This window comes from Mobula hypostoma, chromosome 2 (genome assembly GCF_963921235.1).
Source record: "Mobula hypostoma chromosome 2, sMobHyp1.1, whole genome shotgun sequence".
Taxonomy (NCBI): domain Eukaryota; kingdom Metazoa; phylum Chordata; class Chondrichthyes; order Myliobatiformes; family Myliobatidae; genus Mobula; species Mobula hypostoma.
In genome coordinates this window covers 72,522,311-72,550,123 of record NC_086098.1, presented here as the reverse complement: position 1 = coordinate 72,550,123, position 27,813 = coordinate 72,522,311, and the positions used below count along the sequence as shown (strand labels likewise).

The window sequence follows — 27,813 nt, the reverse complement described above, 5'->3', positions numbered from 1 at the left end:
TACTTTTGCTGGCATTTGTTCCATTTACCCACCACCCTCTGTGTGAAAAACTTATGCTCAGATTTCCTTTCACTCTCACCTTAAAAATACATCCACAAATTTGTACTTATACTTTCACTTTAAACATAAGGCTGTGAAGTCAAGCACAGCTCCAATGTCATATTTAAGTTTGCCGACGACACCACTATTGATTGGCCGAATCAAAGGTAGTGACGAATTATAGGAGTGAGATTGAAAATCTGGCTGTGTGGTGCCACAATAACCTCTCTCTCAATGCCAGCAAGATCAAGGAGCTGATTATTGACTTCAGGAAGAGGATACTGGAGGCCCAAGAGCAAGTCATCATCAGGGGATCAGAGGTAGAGAGAGTCATCAGCTTTAAATTCCTCAGTGTTATCATTTCAGGGGACCTGTCCTGGGCCCAGTACATAAGTGCATTTATGAAGAATGCACAGCAGCACCTCTACTTCCTCAGAAGTTTGATAAGGTTTGAAATGACATCTAAAACTTTGATAAACTTCTGTAGATGTGTGGTGAAGAAATAATTGTCTGTTTGCTCCACAGTCTGGTATGGAAACATCAATACCTTTGAATGGAAAATCCTACACAAAGTAATGGATACAGCCCAGTCCATCACAGTAAAGCCCTTCCCACTATTAAGCACGTATACCTGGAGCTCTGTCGCAGGAGAGCAGAAGCCATCATCAAGGACCCCCACCATCAAGTCCATGCTCTCTTCTTACTGCTGCCATCAGGAACAAGGTACAGAAGCCTCAGTACCTTCACCCCAAATTCAGGGACAGTTATTGTCCCTCAACCATCAAGCTCTTGAACCAGAGGGGATAACTAAACTCAATTTCACTCGCCCAATCAGTCAACTGTTCCCACAATCTATGGACTCACTTTCAAGGACTCTTCATCTCATTTTCTTGATATTTATTGCTTTTTTTCTCTCTTTTATATTTGCACATTTGTTGTCCTTTGAACATTGGTTTCTTATCCGTCTTGTTGGGTGTGATCTTTCATTGATTCTATTGTGTTTCTTGGATTTACTGTGTATGCCTACAGGGAAATGAGTCTTCGTGTTGTATATGGTAACATATATGTACTTTGATAATAAATTTACTTTGAACTTTTGAATTTTGTACCCTCCCACCCTCAAAAAACACTTGAGGTATTGTGCACTGGTCCCACATTACTGAGCAGATGTGGTAGCAACAGAGAGGGTGCAGAACAGATTCACAAAATATTTCCTGAAATGGAGGGTTTTAGTTTTAAGGAAACATTGGATAGACTGTGAGTGTTCTCACTGGAATATAGGAAACTGAGCAGTGAATTTACAGAGATTTAAAAGATTATGAGGGGCATGGATAGGATAGATTATGAGCATTTATTTCTCACATTTGAGAGGTTTGTTAGAATGTGTTAGATTCCAGTCCAATTCTTAGAGCTCGGAACTAAAAAACAGTAAATAAAAACATAAATTAAAAGGTCATTTACCCCAATTATTCCACTCTCTACGAATGAAATTTGACATATTGGGTATTTTCAGTATTCTCTCCATATTTGAAATTACAGGCTTCTGCAGTTTCTGTTTGCCTTTTGTGCAGAAACATGGTCTGTAACTATATCTTTAATGTTTTGGAGTTTTAAAAATGTTTTCATATATATTTACATTTACAAATGAGGATGCAGTCATTTGCCCATCTTGCAGAACAACCCCATCAATCTTCTGCCACTTATTTCTCTATAATCTACATTCTCTCCCATGCTCAATAACTCCACCATAAATCTCTAACACCCCATTATTCTAGTAGTCATGCATTGTCACCAGTTTACAGAGAGAATATGCAAACTTCCACACAGGTTTAAAAAAAAAGGGCTGCTGGTTCAGTCTGTATGTTCTAAACCAAAAAAAAAATAACTTTGGACTCTGACAGGATCATCTTTAAGTGACTAATTCTCAAACGGAAATATTAATCATGTGATGCCTGTCATTATGAACTGTCTTGTTTGCTCTTATGCTGACACATTGGTGAGTAATTATCCGACAAGTTGAAATGATAAGGTCGTTGAAGAACCTGAAGGTTATTTTGTTAAAACAATTAAAATAAATTGAAATGCAATATTATTAAGAAGTTCCTGCTTGAAATCGTACATTCAATTGTAGAGACAATGCTGGAGTAAAATGATAATTAACATAACTTAAACATGATTAGAGCTACTAATATCCACATCTGCATGTTAAGTACTCAAACATCTATTAGAAATTACTTTTCTGAATTGGATATGCAACTTCAGTGTGTCTACTTACATTGAAAGTGTGAAGAGAAACAAAGATTGAAGATGGTGGTGTGGCACAACCACTTCTTCAGAGCCCCAATGACCCAGGTTTGATCTCAACATCTGATATATTTTGAGTGGAGTTTGAACCCTTGTGACCTTGTGGATTCTCCCCAGACAGGGTCATAGAACAAGCACTACAGCACAGAATTAAGCCCTTTGGCCCTTCTAGTCCATGCTGAACTGGTATTAGACCATTAGATATAGGAGCAGTATTAGGCCATTTGGAGCATCAAGTCTGCTCCATCATTTCATCATGGCTGATCCAATTTTCTTCTTAGCCCCAATCTCCTGCCTCCCCTACCCTACCATCCCTTTGTACCCTGTTCAGTCAAGAACGTATCATTCTCAACCTTAAATACACATGATGACTTGGCCTTCCTAGCTGCCTGTGGCAAAGAATTCCACAGATTCATCACTCTCTGGCAAAAGAAATTCCTCCTCATCTTTGTTCTAAAAGGACACCCTTCTATTCTGAGGCTGTGTCATCTAGTCTTAGACTCTCCTACCATAGGAAACATCCTCTACACGTCTACTCTATCAAGACCTTTCACCTGTGATGAGAATACACATAGATTAAGATGTTAGCTGGCCTGTGCTGGCACCAGTGGGATCAGCAGTTGGTTTGCCACCTGTCTTCAAGAGAAAGAGAGATAAGGAAAACAATGGAGCAGCATTTGGAGCTGTTAATGAAGGGACGGGAGAGAGTAACAGAAGGAGAGCTGTCAAGATCGGCTCCCCCTTTGAACCCTGAACTGTTTGAAGTGATGGACAGGCGATACCCCAGCAGGGGGATAAAAAGGGACAGGTTCGCTAAGGCAAGACACACACGACACCCCGAGGTAACGAGACCCTGGAAGCGGTGCGTCTCCCACAAGTCGGTGGGAAATTTTGGACGGCTGGTCACGGAACAAGCCATAGACGCACAGGGTGGAAAGGCACGATTGGCGGGAACCTGGTGTGTGTCCACCCTTGCCTGGGTGCCTGGTTCACCGCAGAGAAACGATCGTATCTGGAAACGGAGGGGTCACGGTCGGTGACCTCAGAAGACATCACAAAGGGCTCCCACGAAAGCTGACTGAGATGAATGTCGAAGGTCTGTGTGGAAGCCGTTTGAATATTCATTCGTTTTGCTCTCTCTCTCCTTCCCCCTCCCACTGTCCATCTCCCACGGCAGCGATTACTACGAACTGAACTGAACTAAATTGAACTGAACTTTGTGTCACTTTGAAACTGGTCATTTACCCCTAGACAACGATAGAGCTTGATTGATCCTGTTATCTTAATTCTGTGTACATGTGTGTTTATCATTGCTGAACTGTTGCATTTATTATCCTTTTGATTAGAGTACTGTGTTGCTTGTTTCTTTAATAAAACTTTCTTAGTTCTAGTAATCCAGACTCCAACTGAGTGATCCATTTCTGTTGGTTTGGCAACCCAGTTACGGGGTACGTAACACACCATTCAATAGGTTTCAATAAGGTCAGCACTCATTCTTCTGATCCTAGTGAATACAGGACCAGAGCCATCAAACACTCTTCATAAGACAAGTCTTTCAATCCTGAAGTCATTTTTGTGAATTTCCTTTGAACCCTCTCTGGTTTCAGCACATCCTTTCTAAGATAAGGGGCCAAACTTGCTCATAATACTCCAAGTGAGGCCTCACCAGTGCTTTATAAATATTCTAGTCCTCTAGAAATGAATGCTAACATTGCATTTGCCTTCCTCACCACAGACTCAACCTGTAAATTAATGTTTAGGGAATCCTGCACACAGACTCCCAAGTTCCGTTGCACCTCAGGTTTTTTGTATTTTCTCTCCACTTAGAAAATAGTCAACCCTTTCATTTCTTCTCCTAAAGTGCGTGACCATACACTTTCTGACATTGTATTCCATCTGCTGCTTCTTTGCCCATTCTCCTAAACTGTCTAAGTTATTCTGTAGTCTCTTTACTTCCTCAAAACTACCTGCCCCTCTACCTATCTTCATATCATCTGAAACTTAATAAAAAAGCCATTAATTCTATGATCCAAATCATTGACATATAACATAAAATGCAAAAATCACAGCATAGGTCCCAGCAGAAAACTACTGGTCACCGGCAAGCAACCAGAAATGGATCCCACTCTTTGCCTCCTGCCAATCAGCCTCTGCTTTATCCATGCTAGGAACTTTATTGCAAAATACCATGGGTTCGTAACTTGTTAAGCAGCCTCATGTGTGGTACCTTGTCAAAGGCCTTCTGAAAATTCAAGTACACAACATCAACCAATTCTCCTTTGTCTAACCCGTTTGTTATTTCTTCAAAAATTTCCAACAAATTGGTCAGGAAATCATGTTGGCTACGGCCTATTTTATCGTGTGCCTCAAAGTACCCAGAGACCTCATCCTTCACAATTGACTTCAATATCTTCCCAACCACTGGGGTCAGACTAACTGGCCTATAATTTCTTTTCCCTTGCCTCCCTCCCTTCTTGAAGAGAATAGTGACATTTGCAATTTTCCAGTCTTCCAGAACCATTCCAGAATCTAGTGGTTATTGAAAGATCATTGCTACTGCCTACACAATCTCTTCAACCACTTCTTTCAAAACCATGAGGTGTACACCATCTCATCCAGTTGACTTATCCACTTCAGACCTTTCAGTTTCCCAAGAACCTTCTCTCTAGTAATGGTAACCTGATACACTTCATGACTTCTGACACCTGGAACTTCCACCATACTACTAGTGTCTTCCACAGTGAAGTCTGATGTAAAATACATATTCAGTTCATCTGCCATTGCCTTGTCCCCCATTACTACTTCTCCAGCATCGTTTTCCAGTGGTCCAATATCCACTCTTGCCTCTCTTTTACACTTTATGTATCTGAAGACCTTTTGGTATCCTCATTAATATTTTTGGCTAGCTTACTTTACTGTTCCATATTTACTTTTTTTAAATGACTTTTCAGTTGCCTTCTGTTGGTTTCCAAAAGCTTCCCAATCAGAATCAGGTTTATTATCACTGGTATGTGACATGAAATTTGTTAACTTAGCAGCAGCAGTTCAATGTAATGCATAATTTAGAAAAGAGCGAAAAAAAACGTAGTAAATAAATAAGTAAATTAATTATGTACAGATTTTTTTAAAAATGTGCAAAAACAGAAATGCTGTATATTATTCCTCCAACTTCCCTCTAATTTTTGCTCTATTATATGCCCTTTCTTACCCCTGCTAGCCATGTAATTAAAAATATTTCCTAAATATTGAAATTGAACTTCCATCTACACTTCTGCTAGCAGCTTGTTCTAAACTTGGAGGGGGAACAGATTTCCCCTGAAATATTATTCTTTCACCATTTACCTGTGATCTCTCATACTAATTTCTTCAAACTCAGTGGGAAAAGACTGCTTTCATTTACCCTATCTATACCCCTCATAATTTTTGTATACCTCTATCAAATCTCCCCTCATTCTCCTATTGTTGAAGGAATAAAGTCCAAACTTATTCAATCTTTTCCGATAACACAGGTCCTCAAGTTCTGGCAACATATTTGCCAATTTTCTTTGTACTCTTTCAATCTTGTTGATAACTTTCCTGTCAGTAGGTGATCAGATCTACTCGCAATACTCCAAATTATGCCTCACCAACATCTTATACAGCTTCAACATAACATCCCAACTCCTGTAGTCAATACTTCGATTTCTGAAGGACAATATACCAGAATCTTTCTTTATGACTTTATCTACCTGTGACGCCACTTTGAAGGAATTGTGGATCTGTATTCCCAGATCCCTCTGTTCTACCGCACTCCTTTTTATGCTACAATAGTTCATGATACCACTGGAGCCAAGAAAAAAATTACCCTTATCTTGCAATGAAATGTTTACCTGGGAAAACAAATATGCTTTGATATATGTTTGTCAATGAAGGTTGGAATAGAAATAAGTAAGTGATTATAATAAGTAAAGTATTATGATGTAGGGAATCATTGAACTTATTTTAAAAAAGCCTTCAAAACTGAACGGTTGATTTGCTTTTGCTGAGTATCACTAATGCTGTCTGGTTACTTTAAGGCTCACTGTAAAACACATGAATGATGAACAGAGCTTTCCGTTGTTTTGTACATACATTTAATCTCAACGTCTGAAGCAAATTGCCTTCAGTTATAACAACTGGAGTGTCACATTTGAATAAAATTTTGGAATATAAAACATTGAATAAAATGTGGCCTATGTCAGAGACTCCACTGATCATATACCTGTACCTCCAAGTTCAGTGTTTATGTTCTGCATGAATGCAAGATTTTCTTTCATGTTGCTTCTTCAGAAGGAGATGGCAAGAAGCAACAGGTATGTTTCTCGAGGAATTGTTCAAAATAAAAAAGAGCAAATAATAGCTTCTCACCATATTGGCACAATTCAAGCAGAGAAATGTGCTGCTTGATATAGAATGAATCCAAACCAGTTTAAAAGAGGGCTCTCCAAAAATGCATTCCTCACTGCAGTAAATTCTCAGTGAATATTGTGTATGCAAGTTCTGGAGTGAGGCTTAAACTCAAACCCCCTAACTGAGCCACTAACTGAGAAAGCTGATCATGAGAATTTCACTTAGGTGAAATAGCATCAGATGGCAAACATAGCTGTGGCTGCAATAGAGCAAAGAGAAAAAATAGAGCTAATTGGAAATAAAAATATGATATGCTTCAGTATATTAGTGGTATCGACAAGGGTGAGGGAAGGGCAACAAAGTAAAGGAAATGCCTGAGAATTATTATGTACAAAGATAATGCATAGATATTGGACCTGCATTTGGTGCATGCAGAATATCAACACCTCCTCCCAGTTCAATTTGGCCCTGTCCTGCACTTGCCCAATTTAAGTCTCATAAGGTTTTGCATAGGAAATAGCTTTATAGTCATAGTCGTAGTCATAGTCATACTTTATTGGACAGATAAGCAACTTTGAGCAGTACACATAAAATGTTGGACAAACTCAGTAAGTCAGACAGCATCTATGGAGGAGAATAAATAGTTGATGTTTCAGGCTGAGACCCTTTATCAGGACTGGAAAGGAAAGGGGCAGAAACCAGAATAAGCAGGTGGGGGGGGGGAAGCAGATGATAGGTGAGACCAGGTAAGGGGGAACGGAGATGGTTAGATGGGTGAGTGGGGGAGGGGGAATGAAGTAAGAAGCTGGGAGGTGATACGTAGAAAAGGTAAAGGTTTGAAGAAAGAATCTGATAAGAGAGGAGTGTGGACTGCAGAGGAATGGGAAGGAGAAGGTGCACCCGAGGGAGGGGATAGGCAGGTGAGAAGAGAAGGAGTGGGAGGCTAACCAGAATGGGAATGGGAAAGAGAGGCAGGGGAAGGGAAGAGTAATGACTGTAAGTTAGAGTAATCAATGTTCATGCCATTAGCTTGGAGGCTACCCAGACGGATTATGAGGTATTGCTCCTCCATCCTGAGTTTGGCCACACTGTGGCACTACAGGAGATCATGGAAAGACATTTTCAAATGGGAACCGAAGTTGAATTGAAATAGGTAGCCACAGGCAGATCCTGCCCTTGGGGCGGACAAGGTGAACTTGGTCCATGAAATGGTCCCCCAGTCTGCATTGGTCTCACCAATGTGAAGGAGGGGGCATCGGAGACAGTAATGACCCTGACAGATTCATAAAGCAAGTGTCACTTCAGCTGGAAGGACTGTCTGGGGCCCTGAATGGTGCTGAGAGAGGAGGTGTAGGGACAGTATTAGCATTTGGCATGCTTGCATAGAAAAATTCCAGGAGGGAGATCAGCATGGCAAGATGAGTGGACAAGAAAGTCACCTAGACAGCAATCTTTACGGAAAACAGATGGGGGAGTGGGGAGGAAAGATATGCTTAATGATAGGATCCTGTTGGAGATGGTGAAGGTTACAGACAATGACTCACTGGATATGAAGACTCATAGTGTGGTGGGAAAGGAGAAGGGGAACCCTATCCCTGTTATGATAGTGGGTGGATGGGGTGAGAGCAGATGTACAGAAAATGGAGGAGATATGGTTGAGGGCAGCATCAATGATGGTGAAAGGGATACTCCGTTCTTTGAAAACTAGAGGACATCTCACATGTTATAGAATGAAAAGCCTCATCCTGAGAACAGATGTTGTGGAGACAGAGGAAGTGAGAGATGAGACTAGCTCTACACTCAAAGAGCTGGAGGAACTCACCAGGTTAGGCAGCATCTATGGAGAAGAGTATAGTTGACATTTTGTGCTGAGACCCTTCATCAGCATAGCATTTTCACAAATGACAGGGTAGGCAGTGGTATAGTCAAGTTAACTGTGAGAGTCAGTAATTTTATAAAAGATGTCGGTAGATATCTGTCTCCAGAGCTAGAGACAGAGAGATCAAGAAAGGGGAGAGAGGTGTCAGATAAATTTATGAGCAGGATTGCAACTTTATCAATATTTCAATCTAAGTGACCAATCAACACAGAATCTAAATCCAGTGTATGTTGGAATCATGAATTCAGTTTCAAATCTGTTGGAGAGATAAATAAAATGAGGGAAAAGGAAGAGCAAGATAAAAAGTAAAATAAATAATTTTGGCATCCAGCAACAAGTAGCTGTTAAAAGAATGAGATTCCATACTTGAAATAATCAGACAGGTGGTTTGATGGTTATAGTATTTAGACTAAATTGGGAAAGTCCTGACCTTTTCTTCCCCATATTTAACACCATAGAGCACCCCAGTTGAAGTGAATATACAATTTTTACATGAGTAACCTCATTTTATTTAACCAACGATATTTACAACAGGTTTCCCATACAGGCAAGCAGTCCAATGAAATGGCAGTATAATTTTCAGCAGAATTGACAATTGACGGTTTTGATGACGGACTGCTAATCCCCAGTGGCATATTATGCCATGTCACAGCTAAACATCCACAAGCTGCTGATTTTGTAGCCAAGCTCATTCTTACCCTAACATTTTCCTTGATTCTGCATTATATTCAGCACTACAGGAACTAGCGTGATAACAGACATCAGCCTTTAGTGAAATCAGCAATGTTTCACAAACAGTTGAACTTTACTGTTGAGCCACAGTAGGACTGTCTGGTAGTAAGACTGTATTCCTGAGATCTGTTAGAGGATTCTGCATGCTGTGAGCGCCACTCCTTTTCCCTGGCTGGTGTGTCAGCACCACAACTCATAACACACGCTAAAAGAACCTGCCTACAGGCAACTAACTGAGGTATTTGTGGTTGTTATGTGATATGTGATAGACATAGCACTACTTCTCCACTGTTTCTTGAGCCTCTATCTAAACAAGGACAAGCCACAGCATAATTGTCAGAGAACGCCGTAAACAGTGGTGGCAGAATACATACTTCAGTCAAACTAGTGAAGAAGATCTTGTTTCAAAAAGTATGTAAAAGTGCTTCTGTGATTTTTATTAACATAATTAGTTGTTTTTGTTTTCCTTTGGTGTAAGATTTTTAGTAAGGATGTGACTCATTTTTGGAAGTGCTCATGTTTTACTTTTGACTGTCCTAGCCCAGGTCCACACAGATGTAATGAGCAACACCTTTGTTTACATATTCTGATTTCTAGTAGTGGATGCTTATATTATGAAATTGGTCATAATGGTCAGTACTGCTACTTTTTCAGCCTAAGTAGATTGAATGAAATGGTGGATAGTCAGGGATGGTACTGACCTTCTCTTCTGGTTGAAGGGTTATGGAGAGGAAGAGACACTAAGCTCTTCTAGTTAAAGGGCAGCTAAACAACACTGAGGATGATTTGTTCATTGGTAGAGCAAAGGTTTATCCGGCCATGGCATAAATAATTAGTTATACTTTGGTTTGATTCTGCTATCTAAAGAACAAGGAAGTGGGCTTTGCTAGTGTAAACCTTTGGATAGACACCACTATTGGAGGATTCGAGACAGTGTTCTGCCACCTGGGGAATTTTTGGGAATGACGTCCTTTTATTTGGGAGATCCAGAGTTACTGCCTCCTCTGTCCATTTCAATACTTCTGTCATTCATGCTGTTACAGCCATTGTTCCAGTCTATCCTTGCCTTGTAATCTTGCTATTGTTGGCCCAGCATGAGAATACATAATGTAGTGAATGATAGGCACCAGTATCCATGGCTGTCATTTTTTCTTGGCTTGAGTACTGTTGTTAATCTGTCATGTGCTTCTCAACAGACAACCCTATGAGGGTTCCCTCTGGTGCTCCGGTTTCCTCCCAAATTCCAAAGATGTGTGGATTAGTAGGCAAATTGCCCATTTGGTTATAATTGAGTAACACAGACTTGTTGGGCCAGAAGGGTCTGTTACCAGTCCGAATTTCTAAATAAAAACTAATAAACAAGATGGTGGATAAATCATGTGGCTCGCTTGCTTTCATTGGCCATGACATCAAGTGCAATAGTTGAGCTGTCTATAAGACCGTAAGACCATAAGATATAGGAGCAGAAGTGGCCATTTGGCCCATCAAGTCTGTTCCACCATTCAATCATGGGCAGATCCAATTCTTCCAGTCATCCCCACTCCTCTGCCTTCTCCTCATACCCTTTGATGTCCTGGTTAATCAAGAACTTATCTATCTCCGCCTTAAATGCACCCAATGACCTGGCCTCCACAGCCTCTTGTGGCAACAAATTTCGTAGATTTACTACCCTCTGACTAAAGTAATTTCACTGCATCTCTGTTCTAAATGGGCGTCCTTCAATCCTGAAGTCATTCCTACTTGTCCTGGGCTCCCCTACCATTGGAAATAACTTTGCCGTATCTAATCTGTTCAGGCCTTTTAATATTCAGAATGTTTCTATGAGATCCCCCTTCATTCTCCTGAGCTCTAGGGAATATAGCCCAAGAGCTGCCAAACGTTCCTCATATGGTTCCTCATTCCTCCCCCTTCATTCCTGGAATCATTCTCATGAATCTTCTCTGAATCCTCTCCAACGTCAGTATATCCTTTCTAAAATAAGGAGCCCGAACCTACGTACAATACTCCAAGTGTGGTCTCACGAGTGCCTTATACAGCCTCAACATCACATCCCTGCTCTTATATTCTATAACTCTAGAAATGAATGCCAACATTGCATTTGCCTTCTTCACCACTGATTCAACCTGGAGGTTAACCTTAAGGGTATCCTGCACAAGGACTCCCTAGTCCCTTTGCATTTCTGCATTTTGTATTCTTTCTCCATCTAAATAATGGTCTGCTCATTTATTTTTTCCACCAAAGTGCATGCCCAGATACTTTCCAACATTGTATTTCATTTGTTACTTCTTTCCCCGTTCCCCTAAACTATTTAAGTCTCTCTGCAGGCTCTCTGTTTCCTCTACCCGCTCCTCCACCTATCTTTGTATCATCAGCAAATTTAGCTACAAATTCATTAATCCCACAGTCCAAGTCATTGACATACATCGTAAAAAGCAGCGGTCCAACCACCTATCCCTGTGGAACTCCACTGGTAACTGGCAAGCAGTCAGAATAGGATCCCTTTATTCCTACTCTCTGTTTTCTGCCAACCAGCCAATGCTCCACCCATGCTAGTAACCCCCCTGTAATTCCATGAGTTCTTACCTTGCTAAGCAGCCTCATGTATGGCACCTTGTCAAAGGTCTTCTGAAAATTCAAGTACTCCACGTCTACTGCATCTCCTTTGTCTACCCTGCTTGTAATTTCCTCAAAAATTGCAGTAAGTTAGTCAAGCAGGATTTTCCTTTCAGGAAACCATACTGGCTTTGGCCTATCTTGTCATGTGCCTCCAGGTATTCCGTAATCTCATCCCTAACAATCGATTCCAACAACTGCCCAACCACTGATGTCAGGCTAACAGGTCTATAGTTTCCTTTCTGCTGCCTCCCACCCTTCTTAAATAGCGGAGTAACATTTGCAATTTTCCAGTCACTGGTACAATGCCAGAATCTATTGATTCTTGAAAGATCATTGTTAATACCTTTGCAATCACTCCAGTTACTTCCCTCAAAACCCGAGGGTATATTCCATCAGGTCCAGGAGATTTATCCACCCTCAGACCATTAAGCTTCCTGAGCACCTTCGCAGTTGAAATTTTCACTACACATACTTCACTTTCCTGACACACTTGAATGTCCGGTATACTGCAGATGTCTTCCACTGTGAAGACTGATACAAAATACGCATTCAGTTCCTCTGCCATCTCTACGTCTCTCATTACAATATCTCCAGCGTCATTTTCTATTGGTCCTGTATATACCCTCAACTCTCTTTTACCCTTTATAGTACAGTACCTTCTAGTATCTTCTTTGATATTAGTCACCATCTTCCTTTCATAATTCATCTTTTCCTGCCTAATGACCTTCTACAAGTTTTAAAAGCTTCCCAATCCTCTGTCTTCCCACTAGCTTTGGCTTCCTTGTATGCCTTTTCTTTTGCTTTTACTTTGGCTCTGACTTCACTTGTCAGCCACAGTGATGTCCTTCTTCCATTCGAAAATTTCTTCTTATTTGGAATATACCTGCTTGCACTGCCCTCATTTTTCACAGAAACTCCAGCCATTGCTGCTCTGCTGTCCTTCCCGCTAGTGACTCTTTCCAGTCAACCTTGGCCAGTTCCCCTCTCATGCCATTGTAATTTCCTTTATTCCACTGAAATACCGACGCATTAGAATTTAATTTCTCCTTCTCAAATTTCAAAGTGAACTGGATCATATTGTGATCACTGTTCCCTAAGAGTTCCTTAACCTTAAGCTTTCTTATCACCTCTGGATCATTGCACAACACCCAATCCAGCTCAGCCGATCCCTTAGTGGGCTTAACAAGCTGTTCTAAAAAGACAGCCCTTAGACATTCTACAAATTCTCTCTCTTGAGGTCCAGTTTTCCCAATCCACTTTCATGTTAAAATTCCCAACAATTATCATGACATTGCCCTTCGGACACAGCTTTTCTATCTCCTGTTGTAATTTGTAATCCATATCCCAGCTGCCGTTTGGAGGGCTGTATACAACAGCCATTAGGCTCCTTTTAACCTTGTCATTTCTTAATTCAACCCATAGAGACTCTGCACCTTCCAATCCTAGGGCATTCCTTTCTAATGATTTAATATTATTTCTTATACACAGAGCAACACCACCTCCTCTGCCTACTAAACTATCTTTCTGATGTCCGTATATTCTTGGATGTTCAACTTCCAATGGCAGCCATCCTTTAGCCAAGTTTCAGAGATGGCCACAATGTCATACTTGCGTACATGTCATGATACAATAGCACAAAATGGATACAGTTCAGGTTGTCATACTACAGCAAGGATTTAGTGATGTTAGAGAGGGTGCAGAAAAATATCTCAAGGAATTTACTGGGACCGAAGGGCTTGAATTAGATGGGGAAATTGGATAGGCTGGGATTGCTTTCCCTTGGGGCAAGTGACTGAAGGGTGATCTTACAGAGTTTACAAAATTAGGAGAATTAATAGGGTCAACAGTCATAGTTCTTTCCCCCCAGAATGGGGACATATAAAACTAAAGTGCATAGGTGGAAGGTCAAAAGGAGTAAATATCTGGCAGTATTTGCTAGAAGAGTCAATTAGTGGAGCAATATTGCAGTGTTTGAAAGACATTTGGACAGATAGGAAAGGTTTAGAGGGAACTATGCCAAAGGCAGGCAAATGGGATTAGATTAGACAGTCATCTTGGTGAACATGGTTGAGTTGGGTTGAAGGGCCTTTTTCCATTTTGCATGATTCTCAGAATCTACGATCCATTTGTGGCTGACTCGTCGAACTGGCCTACTCACAGGGAGATTTGCTAACCTTACCCACTCTGTTGTAAATCTAGAGTCAGATTTTCATTGGCCCTTAACTGTAGTCTTGTAGGACAATTATTTCAAAGTGCTTTATCACAACCCCCTTATGACAGAATCGATGGGCCATAATAGTTTTGACAGTCATTCATATATCCCGCAAGAGAATAATATACAGTAAATTTTGGAGACAAAAATAAGTATTGGAGTTTATCCACAATTCCTTTGCTGTTGATGACCCCAATTGGGCGAACTAACTTTTGAACATGCTTTGGTTGATTTGTTCTGTCCCCGTGAATCTTGTCTTGCAGTTTTTGTAGGGAGAAGATAAAGTTATACGTATCAGTATTATAGTGGAGTAAAGGGAATTACAGAGGTATGAGAGAGGTGTTGGCCAAAGTTGATTGGAAAGGAACACTATCAGGCATGACAACAGACAGCAATGCCTAGAGTTTCTGGGGGCAATTTGGAAAGCTCAAAGATGAAGAAATATTCTAAAGGAAAGATGAGGCAACCGTGGCAGACAAATGAAATCAAAGACAACATAAAAGCAAAAGAGATGGCATATAATATAACAAAAATTAATGGGAAGTTAAAGGATTGGGAAGCTTTTAAAAACCAACAATGGGTAACTAAAAAGTCATAAGGAGAGAAAAGATGAAATATGAAATTAAGCTAGCCAATAATATAAAACAGAATACCAAAAGTTTTTTCAGATATATAAATTAAAGTGAGGTAAGAGTGAACATTATGCTGGAGAAGTAGGAATAAGGGACAAAGAAATGATGGATGAACTTAATAAATGTTTTGCATCCGTCTTCACAGTGGAAGACACTAGCAGTATGCCAGAAATTTGAGAGTGTCAGGAGGCAGAAGTGAGTGTAGTTGCTTTTACTAAGGAGAAGATACTTGGGAAGCTGAAAGGCCTGAAGGTAGATAGGTCACCTGGACCAGATGGACCACATCTGAGGGTTCTGAAAGAGGTAGTTGAAGATTATAAAGGTTTGAGTAATGATCTTTCAAGAATCATTAGATTCTGGAATGGTTTTGGAAGACAGAAAAATAGTCACTCTACTCGTTAAGAAGGGAGGAAGGCAGAAGAAAGGAAAGTATGGGCCAGTCAGCCTGACCTCAGTGGTTGGGAATATGTTGGAGTCCATTATTAAAGATGAGATTTTGGGGTACTTGGAGGTGAATGATAAAGTAGGCTAAAGTCTATAACTTCCTTAAGGGGAAATCATGCCTAACAAATCTTTAAGGAAATAACAGGCAGGATGGACAAAGCAGAGTCAGTGGATGTTGTTTACTTGGATTTTCCAAGTAAAGGCATTTGTCAAATGCTGAACATGAGGTTGCTTATTAAGATAAGAGCACTTTGTATTACAGGAAAGGTACTATCATTGGTAGAAGATTGGCTTACTGGCAGAAGGGGCCAATTCTGCAAAGGGATTTGGAAATCCTTGTGTAGGGTTCCCTAAAGGTTAACTTGCTGGTTGAGTCACTGGTAAGGAATGCAAATAGAGGATGGTGGTGCGACGCAGCGCGCGCGGCCGTTCTGAATGAGTATCATTTATGTGTAACTAGGGGGCCGTGCACAATCTGGATTTGATGGAGACAGTTGTGAGAAGCACAGAGGAACATCTGGAGTAACTTCTGAAATGCCTGCTTCACTGCCGCTGCTACTGTGCGATCGAGAATCTCTGGAGATGAAGGCCCTAAATCCTTGGCTTTGCCTATTGCCTGTTGCCAGGGCTGGAGTCGAAGCGCTTGGCAGAAATGGTGCTCGGTGCTCGGTGTCGAAGAGGTGGTCGGAGACTCAGAGTTTTCGGACGGACTCGGAGTCGGACTGTGGTCGGATGCTTCCAGGATGCTGCATTGGCAAGTCGGTGGCCGTGGAGGTTTACCATCTGTGTGAGATGATGGGACTTTCGAGAGACTTTGAGACTATTATTGTGCCATGGTCTGTTCTTATCAAATTATGGTATTCCTTTGCACTGTTGTAACTATATATTATAATTATGTGGTTTTTGTTAGTTTTTAAGTCGGTTTGTATGTGTTTTCATGATATCATTCTGGAAAAACATTGTATCATTTCTTAATGCATGCATTACTAAATGACAACAAAAGGGGACTGCGTGTCCTCATAATCATAATAAATGCAATACTGGCATTCATTTTCAGAGTGTCATAGTCCGGTCCATGAAGTCCGGATTCCGGTTCACAGTCCGGTCCATTGTTCCTTTTTCCAGGTTTTCTGGTTTTCCCTTTTAATGTTGGGTGCTCTAATTGAGGCAGCTGATTCACATTTTGGGCTGGCTACATAAATAGCTCCTGGGTTCAGCTTCAGTTGCTGGACTGTTCCCTTCCTTTCACCTTCTGCCTGCAGCTTCACCTGCATTGCTGTCAAGTTCTACTGCTGGAGCAAGACTGGAGCCTTGCTGTATCTAGATAAGGAATTATCCTTTGTTGTGTCCTTGCCTTTGCTAGGTAGGTCTGGCTGTTTGCTGCTACCTAGTGTTGAGAACCATCTCTATGCCCATGCCTTCACTAGGTAGGTCTGGCTGTTTGCTGCTTCCTTGTGTTGAGAACTGTCTCTCTGCATTCTGTGTAGAGCCCTGGCCCCAAGTCCTTTTCCCAAGGAGGGGTCCTGGTTCTGTGTTCCATGTCCCTGTGTTCCTGTCTCTCAATTCCAGGGCTCTGTGTTCCTGTGCTCTAGACCAAGGTTCTGTATTCCTGCCCTCCCCAAGATCAAGGCTCTGTGCTCTGCATTCCTGTCTCCCTCAACCAAGTCAAGGCTTTGTGTTCTCATCCTGTCCATGTGCCTCTCCCAGCCCAGGAATACCTCACCCAGCCTGGTGTTGAGGTTCCCTCGTGCTGTCCAGGAATCACTCATCCAGTCCTGTAGCCATGTCATGTCTTTGTCTAGTTCTGGAGTCTGAGTCCTAGTCAAGACCCAGGTTCTGGGTCCTTGCCCAGTCTCTGGCTTGGAATCCATACCCAAGCCTTGAAGAAACCCAAGCCTCATCCAGTGCTGTAGCCATGTCATGTCCTTGCCTAGTTCCGGGGTCTGAGCCCGAGTCAAGACCCTGGTTCTGGGTCCTTGTCCAGTCTCTGGCTCGCCCAAGCCCAGGCTCCTAGTTCCTATTTCTTCATCCTGGTCCCGCATTCCTAGCCAGTCCTAGCCCAAGTCTGTGTTCTTGTTCCAGCTCTCTAGTCAAGTCCTGTTCCTAGTACTTCCATGTCTGTGTCTTGCATTTGGGTCCACACCCAGCACCCCACTTATGACAGAGAACTAGAAAATAAGAGCAGGGATGTGATGCTGAGGCTTGATAAGGCATTGGTCACACTGTACTTGGAATATTGTGAGCAATTCTGGGCTCCTTACTTAAGAAAAATGTGCTGGCACTGGAGAGGTTCATGAGAATGATTCTGGGAATGAAAGGGTTAATGTATGAGGCATGTTTGATGGCTCTAGCCCTGTACTCACTGAAACTTGGAAGAGTGAGGGCAATCTCATTGCAATCTATTGAATATTGAAAGGCCAAGACAGTGGATATGGTGAGATGTTTCCTATACTGACTGAGTCTGGGACCAGAGGGCATGACCTCAGAATAGAGGGATGCCCATTTAGAACAAAGATGAGGAGTAATTTCTTGTGCCAGGGGAATGAATCTGTAGAATTTATTGCCACAGACGGCTGGTGAGGCCAAATCATTGAGTATATTTAAAGCGGAATATGATAGATTCTCTGTTAGTCAGAGTGTAAAAGCTTATGGGGAGAAGATAGGAGAATGAAGTTGAACATCCATGATGGAATAGTGAAACAGACTTGATAGGCCAAGTGGCCTAACTCTGCTCCTATATCTTATGGTCTTTTAGTTAGTAAACATAGTCTTGAGACATATTCTGTTGTTTACTTACTTTGCCAAATGACACAGAGTTCACCAGCATGCAGCTCTGTGTGATCAGCCTCCAGAAATGAGCAATTAGGTGGATGCCTTGAGTGCATGCAATACCCACTCAAATATCTCAAGGCCCTCCCACCATGACTAATTTCAACAAGTTTATGCAATATTCTCTGTGCCTCTGTTGAATAGAAGACTACTTGAAAAATATGATTATAAAAACCTAAACAGTTTTAACACCTACTTAATGATATGCAGTAGCTGCTGTCTTGTTCAAGCATGAAAGCAAGATGCATGTCAAAACGTGCAAATGCTACTGGCTCTTTTTAGCAAACAACACTGACACATACATTTTCCAAACATGAGAATATTTTTTCTTCAAATCTTCTTTGCTTAGATTTGCACTGATTCACCCACTCCATCCCTACCCTACCCTACCCTCAAAATTATCTGGGCAGATTGGGAACAGTTACTCTAATTCCAGTATATGTTACCTCACCCTAGTATATTCCTCTGGGCGATATGTAGCCAGGAGATCATTCAACTCATGGAAGAATCAAAGATTTGAAGTACATTTATTAAAGAATATATGCAGTGACATGGTCCGGTCCGTGAAGTCCGCATTCCGGTTTATGGGCCGGTCCTTCGATCCTTATTCCAGGTTTCCCGGTTTTCCCTTGTTCTGTTGGTGCCTTAATTGAGGCACATGATTCTCATTTTGAGCTGGCTACATAAACAGCTCCTGGATTCAGTTTCAGCGGCTGGACTGTTCCCTTCCCCTTTCTTCTGTAGCTCTCGCCTGAAGCCTCGCCTGCATTGTCACTTATTCTCGTCATCAAGATCTACCACCGGAGCAAGATCGGAGCCTTGCTGTGTCTAGATAAGGAACTGTCTTTTGTCCACGCCTTCGCTAGGTAGGTTCGGCCGTTTGCCTCTTCCTTGTGTTGGGAAATGTGTTCAACATTCTGTGTATGACTCCCAGCCCTACGTCCTGTTCCCAAGGAGGGGTCCCGGCTCTGTGTTCCACATTCCTGTCTCCCAAGACCAAGGCTTTGTGTTCTGTATTCCTGTATCCCAAGCCCAAAGCTCTGTGTTCTGTGTTCCTGCCTCCCAAGACCACCAAAGCTCTGCGTTCCGTGTTCCTGTCTCCCAAGATTAGCAAGCCTCCGTGTTCTGCGTTCCTGTCTCCCAAGATTACCAAGGCTGTGTTCTGTGTTCCTGTCTCCCAATATTAGCAAGCCTCCGTGTTCTGTGTTCCTGTCTCCCAAGATTACCAAGGCTCTGTGTTCCAGTCTCCTAAGTCCAAGTCTTAGCTTCATGTCCTCATCTAGTTCTGGTCCCGCGTCCTGCTGCCACATCCAGTCCTGTTGCCTTGCCATATCTTGTCCTCGCCTAGATCCAGAGTCCGAGTCCGAGCCCGAGTCAAGACCCAGGTTCTGGGTCCCTGTCCAGTCTCTGGCTCGGAGTCCAGGTTCCAAGTTCCTTGTTCCTCGTCCAGGTCCCGCTTTCCTAGTCTAGTCCTAGCCCAGGCCCTGTATCCTAGTCTCATCCAGGGCCTGTCTTGTCCAGCATAGTTTCTTCCCCACTTTCCTTGCTTTCTAGACACAGTCCCGTTCCTAATACTTCAGTGTCTGTGTCTTGCATTTTGGTCTGCCACCAGCGCCCCCTTATGACATACAGTATATAACCATGAGATACGTCTTCCCATAGATAGGCATGAAAAAAAAATGAATGGAATCCGTTCAAAGGAAAATATCACCCCACCCCAGCATGCAAAAAGAAACAAATTGCGGGGGGGGGGGGAGGGAATTTTTTTTTTACTGGAAGGGAGCAATCAATATCAGGTTAGATTCTACCCAGAAAGGATATAAGGTGTTTCTTTCTCCCTGAGTATTTCCCAGTTATACTCCCTAACACTTCCTACAGTACTTTGGCAACTGCAGTAGTGCTGCTTCATACACCCATACTGAGTGTATCAATTTCATCAACTTTGCCTCATACTTCCGCCCTGCTCTTAAATTCATTTGGTCCATCATTGACAACTCCCTCCCCTTTCTTGATCTCTGTGTTCATCTCTGGAGACAAACTCAACTGACATCTTTTAAAAACCAACTGATTCTCATGGTTATCCTGACTAGACCTCTTTCCGACTAGACCTCTTTCCACCTAGACCTCCTGTAAAAATGCTATTTCCTTTTCTCATTTTCTTCGCCTTCACCACATCAGTTCACATGAAGCGGCTTTGCATTCCAGGGTACCAGAGTTATCCTCCTTCTTCAAGGAATAGAGCTTCCCTCCCTCCACTGTTGATGCTGCCCTCACCGATATCTCCTCCATTTCACATACATCCACGCTCACTTCATCTTCCCATTGCCTTAACAGTGATAGCATTCCTCTTGTCCATACCTACCACCCCATCAGCCTTCACGTCCAATACATCATCCTCCGCAACTTCCACCATATCCAAAGGGATCCCACCACAACATATCTTAATCCCCTCCTTCATTCTGCAGGGATCAGTCCTTCTGCAATTCCCTTGTCTATTCATCCCTTCCAACTAATCTCCCTCCCAGCACTATTCCTCCATGAAAACAGCCAAAGTGCTACACCTGCCCATACACCTTCTCTTTCACCTCCATTCAGGGCCCTAAACAGTCCTTCCAGGTGAGGCAACAACTCAACTGTGAATCTACTGAGGTTGTCTATTGAGTTGGTACTCCCTTTGCACCTCTGCATTGGTGAGACTAGTTGGAAATTGGGGGACCGCTTAATCAAGCATCTCCACTCCATCTGCCACAAGCGGAACTTCCCAGTGGCCAAATGCTTTGATTCGAATTCCTGTTCCCATTCCAACATATCGGTCCATGGTCTCCTCTTGTCCAAGATGTAGCCACCCTCATGGTGGAGGAGCAACACCTTATATTCTGTCTGGGTAGCATCCAAACTCATGGTATGAATATCAATTTCTCTATGGTAAAAACATACCTTTCCCCTTCCCTCTCCCTCTATTCCCTACTCTGACCTTTTACCACTTCTCACCTTACTAACACTTCCCCTTGAGTCCCCTCCTCCTTCACTTTCTCCTATGATCCACTTTCCTTTCCTCCAGATTCCTCCTTCAGCCCTTGACCCTTCCCACCCAACCTTTCACCTTCTAGCTAGCCTCCTTCCCCTCACCCCTCCCCCCTTTTATTCTGGCATCTTCCCCCTTCCTTCTCAATCCTAATGAAGGATCTCAACCCAAAACATCAACCATTTGTTCATTTCCATAGATGTTTCCTGAACTGCTGAGTTTCTGTGTGTGTGTGTGTGTGTGTTCAGCATCTGCATCTGCAAACTTGTGATATCCCTCTTGGCTTTCCATGCCTCAAACATGTCCCTTCTCTCCAGGGAGAACAGATCTTGGCTCTACAGTCTCTCCACATAACTGAACTGCTCTCTATTCTGTGGAAGATCCAAGTGAATCTCTTCTGTATCATCTCCATTTCTATTACAACTTTCCTTTAGAACGGTAACCAGAAATGATGCAGAACTCCAGCTGAAGTCTGATTAACGTTGGAATATATCCTCTGTACTTCAATATTCTATTGAGTTATAAAGAAAGATTGAATACATTAAGATTATATTCTTTAGAAAATAGAAGATTGAGAGGAGATTTGATAGAGGTATACAAAATTATGAGCCATATGGATAGGGTAAGTGCAAGTGGGCTTTTCCCGCTGAGGTTGGGTGGGACTACAACAAGAGGTCATGGGTTAAGGGTGAAAGGTGAGAAGTTTAAGAGGATCATGAGGGGAATTTTTTCACTAGAAGGGTTGTGAGAGTGTGAAATGAGCTGCCAGCACAAGTGGTGTATATGATCTTGATTTCAACATTTAAGAGAAGTCTGGATGGGTATTTGGATAGTAGGGCATGTAGGGCTATGGTTCCAGTGCAGGTCAATGGGAGTATACTCTAACTACAAATCTGCTTCTTTTGTGAATGGTATTATAAAATATTCATTAGAATTTCATCTATACATTCTGACTCCCTGCACACATTGCACATGTTGTCCCTAATGGGCCTGATAGATCAAGCTCAAGTTCATTCAGCCATACAGGAATATCCATGAATGCAGCCAAACAAAACAGTGTTCCTCCAGTGCCAAGGTGCAAAACATAGTAGTAACAGTCATACACAGCATAAAGCACATTTAGCACTTAAGATGCGGTAAACGGTCATACACAAAATATTTCAGTTATCTCAGATCCCTGAGTGTCAAGTTCTGTAGATTGATGGTGCATGAATGTTGTCAGCAAGAACATGCCCGCAGCATTGAATTCCTTTGATGTGCAATTACTTGCTTCTGCCTGCTGGACTTACTATTTTCCTCCTGGTAACTGCACCTTTCCTCTGAACAGCTATTATGAGCTCCTTTCCTCTGTCAAATCAGTTTAAACATCCTCTAATAGCATGAGCAAACCTGCCAGCAAGTATTCTGGTCCAACTCTGGTGCAACACATACTGTTTCTACAAGTTCCTCCTACCCAGAAATGGTCCCAATGATCCAGGAACCTAACAACCATCTTCTGGCACCATCCTTCAGTCACATATTCAAGTGACCTATCCTTCTCTTGTACTGATCAGCTTATAATACTTAATCAATCTAGGGATAACAACTCTGTAGTTCCCAGCTTCAGGCTGTTTGCCCTCTCCTTTACAAATGTCTTTCAGCTGCTCTGAGACATTCTTGATCATAGCATAAAAGGCAGCTACAAAGAATGCCTATCTGCCCTCCTACTGATGGTGTTCCTTATCATTATTTCTCTCACAGCCCTGTTCCACTACTTCTGTCCAGCAATGCCCTGAATGGTGCTGTGCACTGGCCTGTTGCTGCTGTTTTAACCTGCGAGGCCATCTTCCCCAACAATATCCAACACAATTTATTTATTAGAGCAGAGAATGACAACAAGGATCTTCTGCCTGCTTTGAATGTCCTTTCTGGTTATATCTCCTCTCTTTCTGTACCTGTGGAGTGACTATCTTGTCCAATGTACTGACTGCTACAGTTTTCACACCGTGGATGATCCATACTAAGCTACAACTGTTCTAGGTGCTCTGTCAGAAGTTGCACTGGACACACTCCTGCAGGTGTAGTGATCAGGGACACTGGAAATGTATCTGAGCTCCCACATCCTGGAGGAGGAGCGTACCACTACACAGCTTCCAGAAACATCATGAGTTCTCTCCTTGACTAAGATAATAAGATTGAAAAAACTGTTACCTTGTCACTACTCACTAAAGTCCAATGCTCACCAATAGAATCTCCGAGAGGCAGAATCTCAGAGCAGTAGTATCTCAGAGAAGCTGTATCTATAAGAAATAGAGCCTCAGACTGCCACGGTAGCGTAGTGGTTAGCTTGATGCTATTACAGCTTGGGGCATTCCAAAGACTGGAGTTCAATTTCTATATTATTCTGTAAGGTGTCTCAGTATGTCCTCTCCAAAGAATGTGTTGCTTTTTTCCGTGTCCTCTGGTTTCCTCCCACATTCCAAAATGTACCAGCTTAGACAATTTATAATGACCAATTGACCAGTGGTTAGACTAGTTTTAGTTTAGTTGTCGGATGTTGCTGGGGCCATTGAGCTTGAAGGGTTAGAAGGGCCTACTCCACACTATTGTTGCTCCTTTTAGCACCTTGTGACACATTGGATGGCATTTTTTGCTGTTTCCGTAGCATTTGCCTGTTTTCACAAGGCTGAGTTGCTAGTTCGATGCTCAGCCCAGTATGCATGGAAAGTGTGCAAGTGGCTGGATTCAAACCCAGGACCATTTGCCTCGAAGTCCAGTGCTGATGCCACTACACCACCAGCTGGCATACGCCACACTACTCTCACTAAATAAAAAGAATAAATAAATAAAAATAAAATCATTTCAGAGAAGCTGAATCCCAGAGGGGGCAGGATCCCAACAAAAGTAGAAATTCTGAGAAGTGGAATTGTAGAGTAGTACAGTGAAGAAATGGTCGGAGGGGGGAGGCTTATCAGGCGCTCCAGGGTTGTTTTGAGGTGACAGACTGGCAGGCACTCTGTGAGCCACATGGACAGGATATTGATGAGCTCACAGAGTGCATCACTGATTACATCAACTTCTGTGTGGACTGCCATGTTCCGACAAGAAATGTCCTTTGTTATTCAAGTAACAAGCCATGGGTAACAAAGGACATTAAGGACATCCTGAACGCTAAAAACAGGGTGTTTAGAGATGGAAATAGGGAGGAGCTGAGAGCAATACAGAGGGACCTGAAAGCCAGGATCAGGGAGGCTAAAGACAGGTACAGGAGGAACTTTGGGTGGAAACTCCAGCAGAACAACATGAGAGAGGTCTGGAGTGGGATGAGGACCATCACTGGGTTCCAGCAAACTAGCAACAGAGGAGCTGAAGGCAGTGTGGACAGGGCCAATGAGCTTAACCTGTTCTTTAACAGATTTGACATTGTGGGCCCTGCCCATCCCCCACATGAGCCATCTATTGTCGGCCCCCAACCAACACATATTCCACTCTCCCCTCCTATCCCTCCTCACAGTCCCCCACCCTGCTCTCATGGCTATACCCCTCCCCCACACAAAACCACCACGGTGGGCTTCACAGCTGAACAGGTGAGAAGACAGCTGAAACGTCTCAATCCAAGCAAGGCTGCAGGACCGGATGGTGTCAGTACCAGGGTGCTCAAAGCCTGTGCCCCTCGGCTATGTGGAGTACTTTGCCATGTCTTCAACCTGAGCCTGAGACTCCAGAGGGTTCCTGTGCTGTGGAAGACGTCCTGCCTCATCCCTGTGCTGAAGATGCCGCGCCCCAGCGGTCTCAATGACTACAGACCGGTGGCATTGACCTCCCACATCATGAAGACCCTGGACAGACTTGTTCGGGAGCTGCTCCGGCCTATGGTCAGGCCACACTTAGATCCCCTCCAGTTCGCCTACCAGCCCCGACTACGAGTTGAGGATGCCACCGTCTACCTGCTGAACCGTGTCTACGCCCACCTGGACAAGCCAGCGAACACTGTGAGGGTCATGTTTTTTGACTTCTCCAGTGCGTTCAACACCATCCGCCCTGCTCTGCTGGGGGAGAAGCTGACAGCGATGCAGGTGGATGCTTCCCTGGTATCATGGATTCTTGATTACCTGACTGGCAGACCACAGTATGTGTGCTTGCAACACTATGTGTCCGACAGAGTGATCAGCAGCACTGGGGCTCCACAGGGACTGTCTTGTCTCCCTTTCTCTTCACCATTTACACCTCGGACTTCAACTACTGCACAGAGTCTTGTCATCTTCAGAAGTTTTCTGATGACTCTGCCATAGTTGGATGCATCAGCAAGGGAGATGAGGCTGAGTACAGGGCTACGGTAGGAAACTTTGTCACATGGTATGAGCAGAATTATCTGCAGCTTAATGTGAAAAAGACTAAGGAGCTGGTGGTAGACCTGAGGAGAGCTAGGGTACCGGCGACCCCTGTTTCCATCCAGGGGGTCAGTGTGGACATGGTGGAGGATTACAAATACCTGGGGATACGAATTGACAATAAACTGGACTGGTCAAAGAACACGGAGGCTGTCTACAAGAAGGGTCAGAGCCGTCTCTATTTCCTGAGGAGACTGAGGTCCTTTAACATCTGCCGGACGATGCTGAGGATGTTCTGCGAGTCTGTGGTGGCCAGTGGGATCATGTTTGCTGTTGTGTGCTGGGGCAGCAGGCTGAGGGTAGCAGACACCAATAGAATCAACAAACTTATTCGTAAGGCCAGTGATGTTGTGGGGATGGAACTGGACTCTCTGACGGTGGTGTCTGAAAAGAGGATGCCTTCTAAGTTGCATGCCATCTTGGACAATGTCTCCCATCCACTACATAACGTACTGGTTGAGCACAGGAGTACATTCAGCCAGAGACTCATTCCACCGAGATGCAACACAGAGCGTCATAGGAAATCATTCCTGTCTGTGGCCATCAAACTTTACAACTCCTCCCTTGGAAGGTCAGACACCCTGAGCCAGTAGGCTGGTCCTGGACTTATTTCCTAGCATAATTTACATATTAGTATTTAACTATTTATGGTTTTATTACTATTTAATTATTTATGGTGCAACTGTAACGAAAGCCAATTTCCCCCGGGATCAATAAAGTATGACTAGGACTATGATTAAAAAGATTACCAGTCAAGTGGATTGCTTTATCTCAGAAAGTGGCAAGTTGCTCGAGTATTGCTGGAGCTGCTCTCATCCCGTCAATTGGGGAATAGTTCATCACACTCCTAACATATGCCTTGCAACTGGTAGAAAGGTGTTGGCACGTGACTTGTCATGGATATTTAACTCCCTATAAACCACAGTACTAATGTAACTTATGTAGTTCTTTGAGTGAATTCTGATAGTTGCTAGTTAAACTCACAAACTGTAACCCTAACACCGACGTAGACATAAGCGACACAGCAATGGTAATTCAATTGAATATAAAAGGTATGTAGTTACTCAGTCGCTTTGGAGATGATTATTACCTGACATTTTTGTAGTGTGAATATAATTTGCTGCTTAAGAAATAAGTTCAAGAGTCATAGTTATCTGAAACAAGAAAAATCCATTTGGCCCAATTTGTCCTTGCCTGCCAAGATGCCTATCTAAACCTACTCCCATTTGACTGCATTTGACAATAACCCATAATCATAACAGTATAAATCAGCAAGCTTCAAAATCTGTCCAGCTTTCCTCCCTCTGTAAGTGGACCCTCGACTCCCTCATCAGGAGACCGAGACCACAGTCAGATAACAACTCCTCCTTGCTGACAATGTACACAGGTGAATGTCGGGATGCATGCTTATTCCATTGTTCTACTTGCTTTATACTTATGAGTATAGGGCTAAGCACAGCTTAAATGCCATTTTGAATTTTGCAGATGATATAATTTGATGGTGAAATCTCTGCTGACAATGAGAAAGCATAGAAGAGAGATATAGATTGGATGGGTGAGAGGTGTTGTAATAACAACTTCACATTCAACATCAGCAAGGCCAATGCAGTTGACTGTGAAAGGCAAGGAAGGGAAAGTAAGGAAATCACACACCTGTCCTCATTGAGACTGTGGGAGGAAAGCAGAGCACTTGGAGGAAACCCACGTGGTCACAGGAGAATGTACAAATTCCTTACAGGCAGCAGCGCGAATTGAACCTGGGAATTGTTATTGTCAATCATGGTGCCAAACACTATGCGAGTGTGCCACCCCAGGTTTAACTTTAAGAGAATCCTGAATCAGATGTTGAACAACAACAAACAACAGCAGGCTTTTAGTCTCCACCTATGATTACGATGCCTGTATTGATTAAAAAGGTACACTAGACTGTATGAGCATTTTACTTGTTTTAGACTTCATGTAAGGTATAAAAACAATCAGACTTCTATACTTACTCTAGTGATAAAAGTTTCATAAGCGACAATCTTTGTAAACTTATCAATGAATTGCTCTGCTGCTTCATGATCAGCAGACACTTTTTAAAATTTAATTTAAAAAAATTGAAAGCCTTGCCTTTACTTAAGTTTCTGCAGCCAGCCTGCTGAATATTCACAATTACCTTCAATTTTCAATTCACCATGATAGATTGTTTTTTTCTTTCAAGATCAGCAGACCATTAAACAGTATATGTTCACTCTGCTGACAAATCAACTCGAATCTTCATTTTTCACCTTACGCAGTGCTTGCTTCTATTTTTCATTAACTTCTGTTGCCTATGACGTGCAGAGACCTGTGCATCACCTGGAAAGCTTCCGAGCATCTTG

General features: G+C 42.7%; 1 protein-coding gene across 3 annotated transcripts in view; it reads right to left on the bottom strand.

Annotated features, from left to right (window-relative positions):
- LOC134340963 (protein FAM110C-like) overlaps window positions 1-27,813 on the bottom strand; it is a 92,666-nt gene that overhangs the window by 6,162 nt on the left and 58,691 nt on the right. The window lies entirely within an intron of this gene.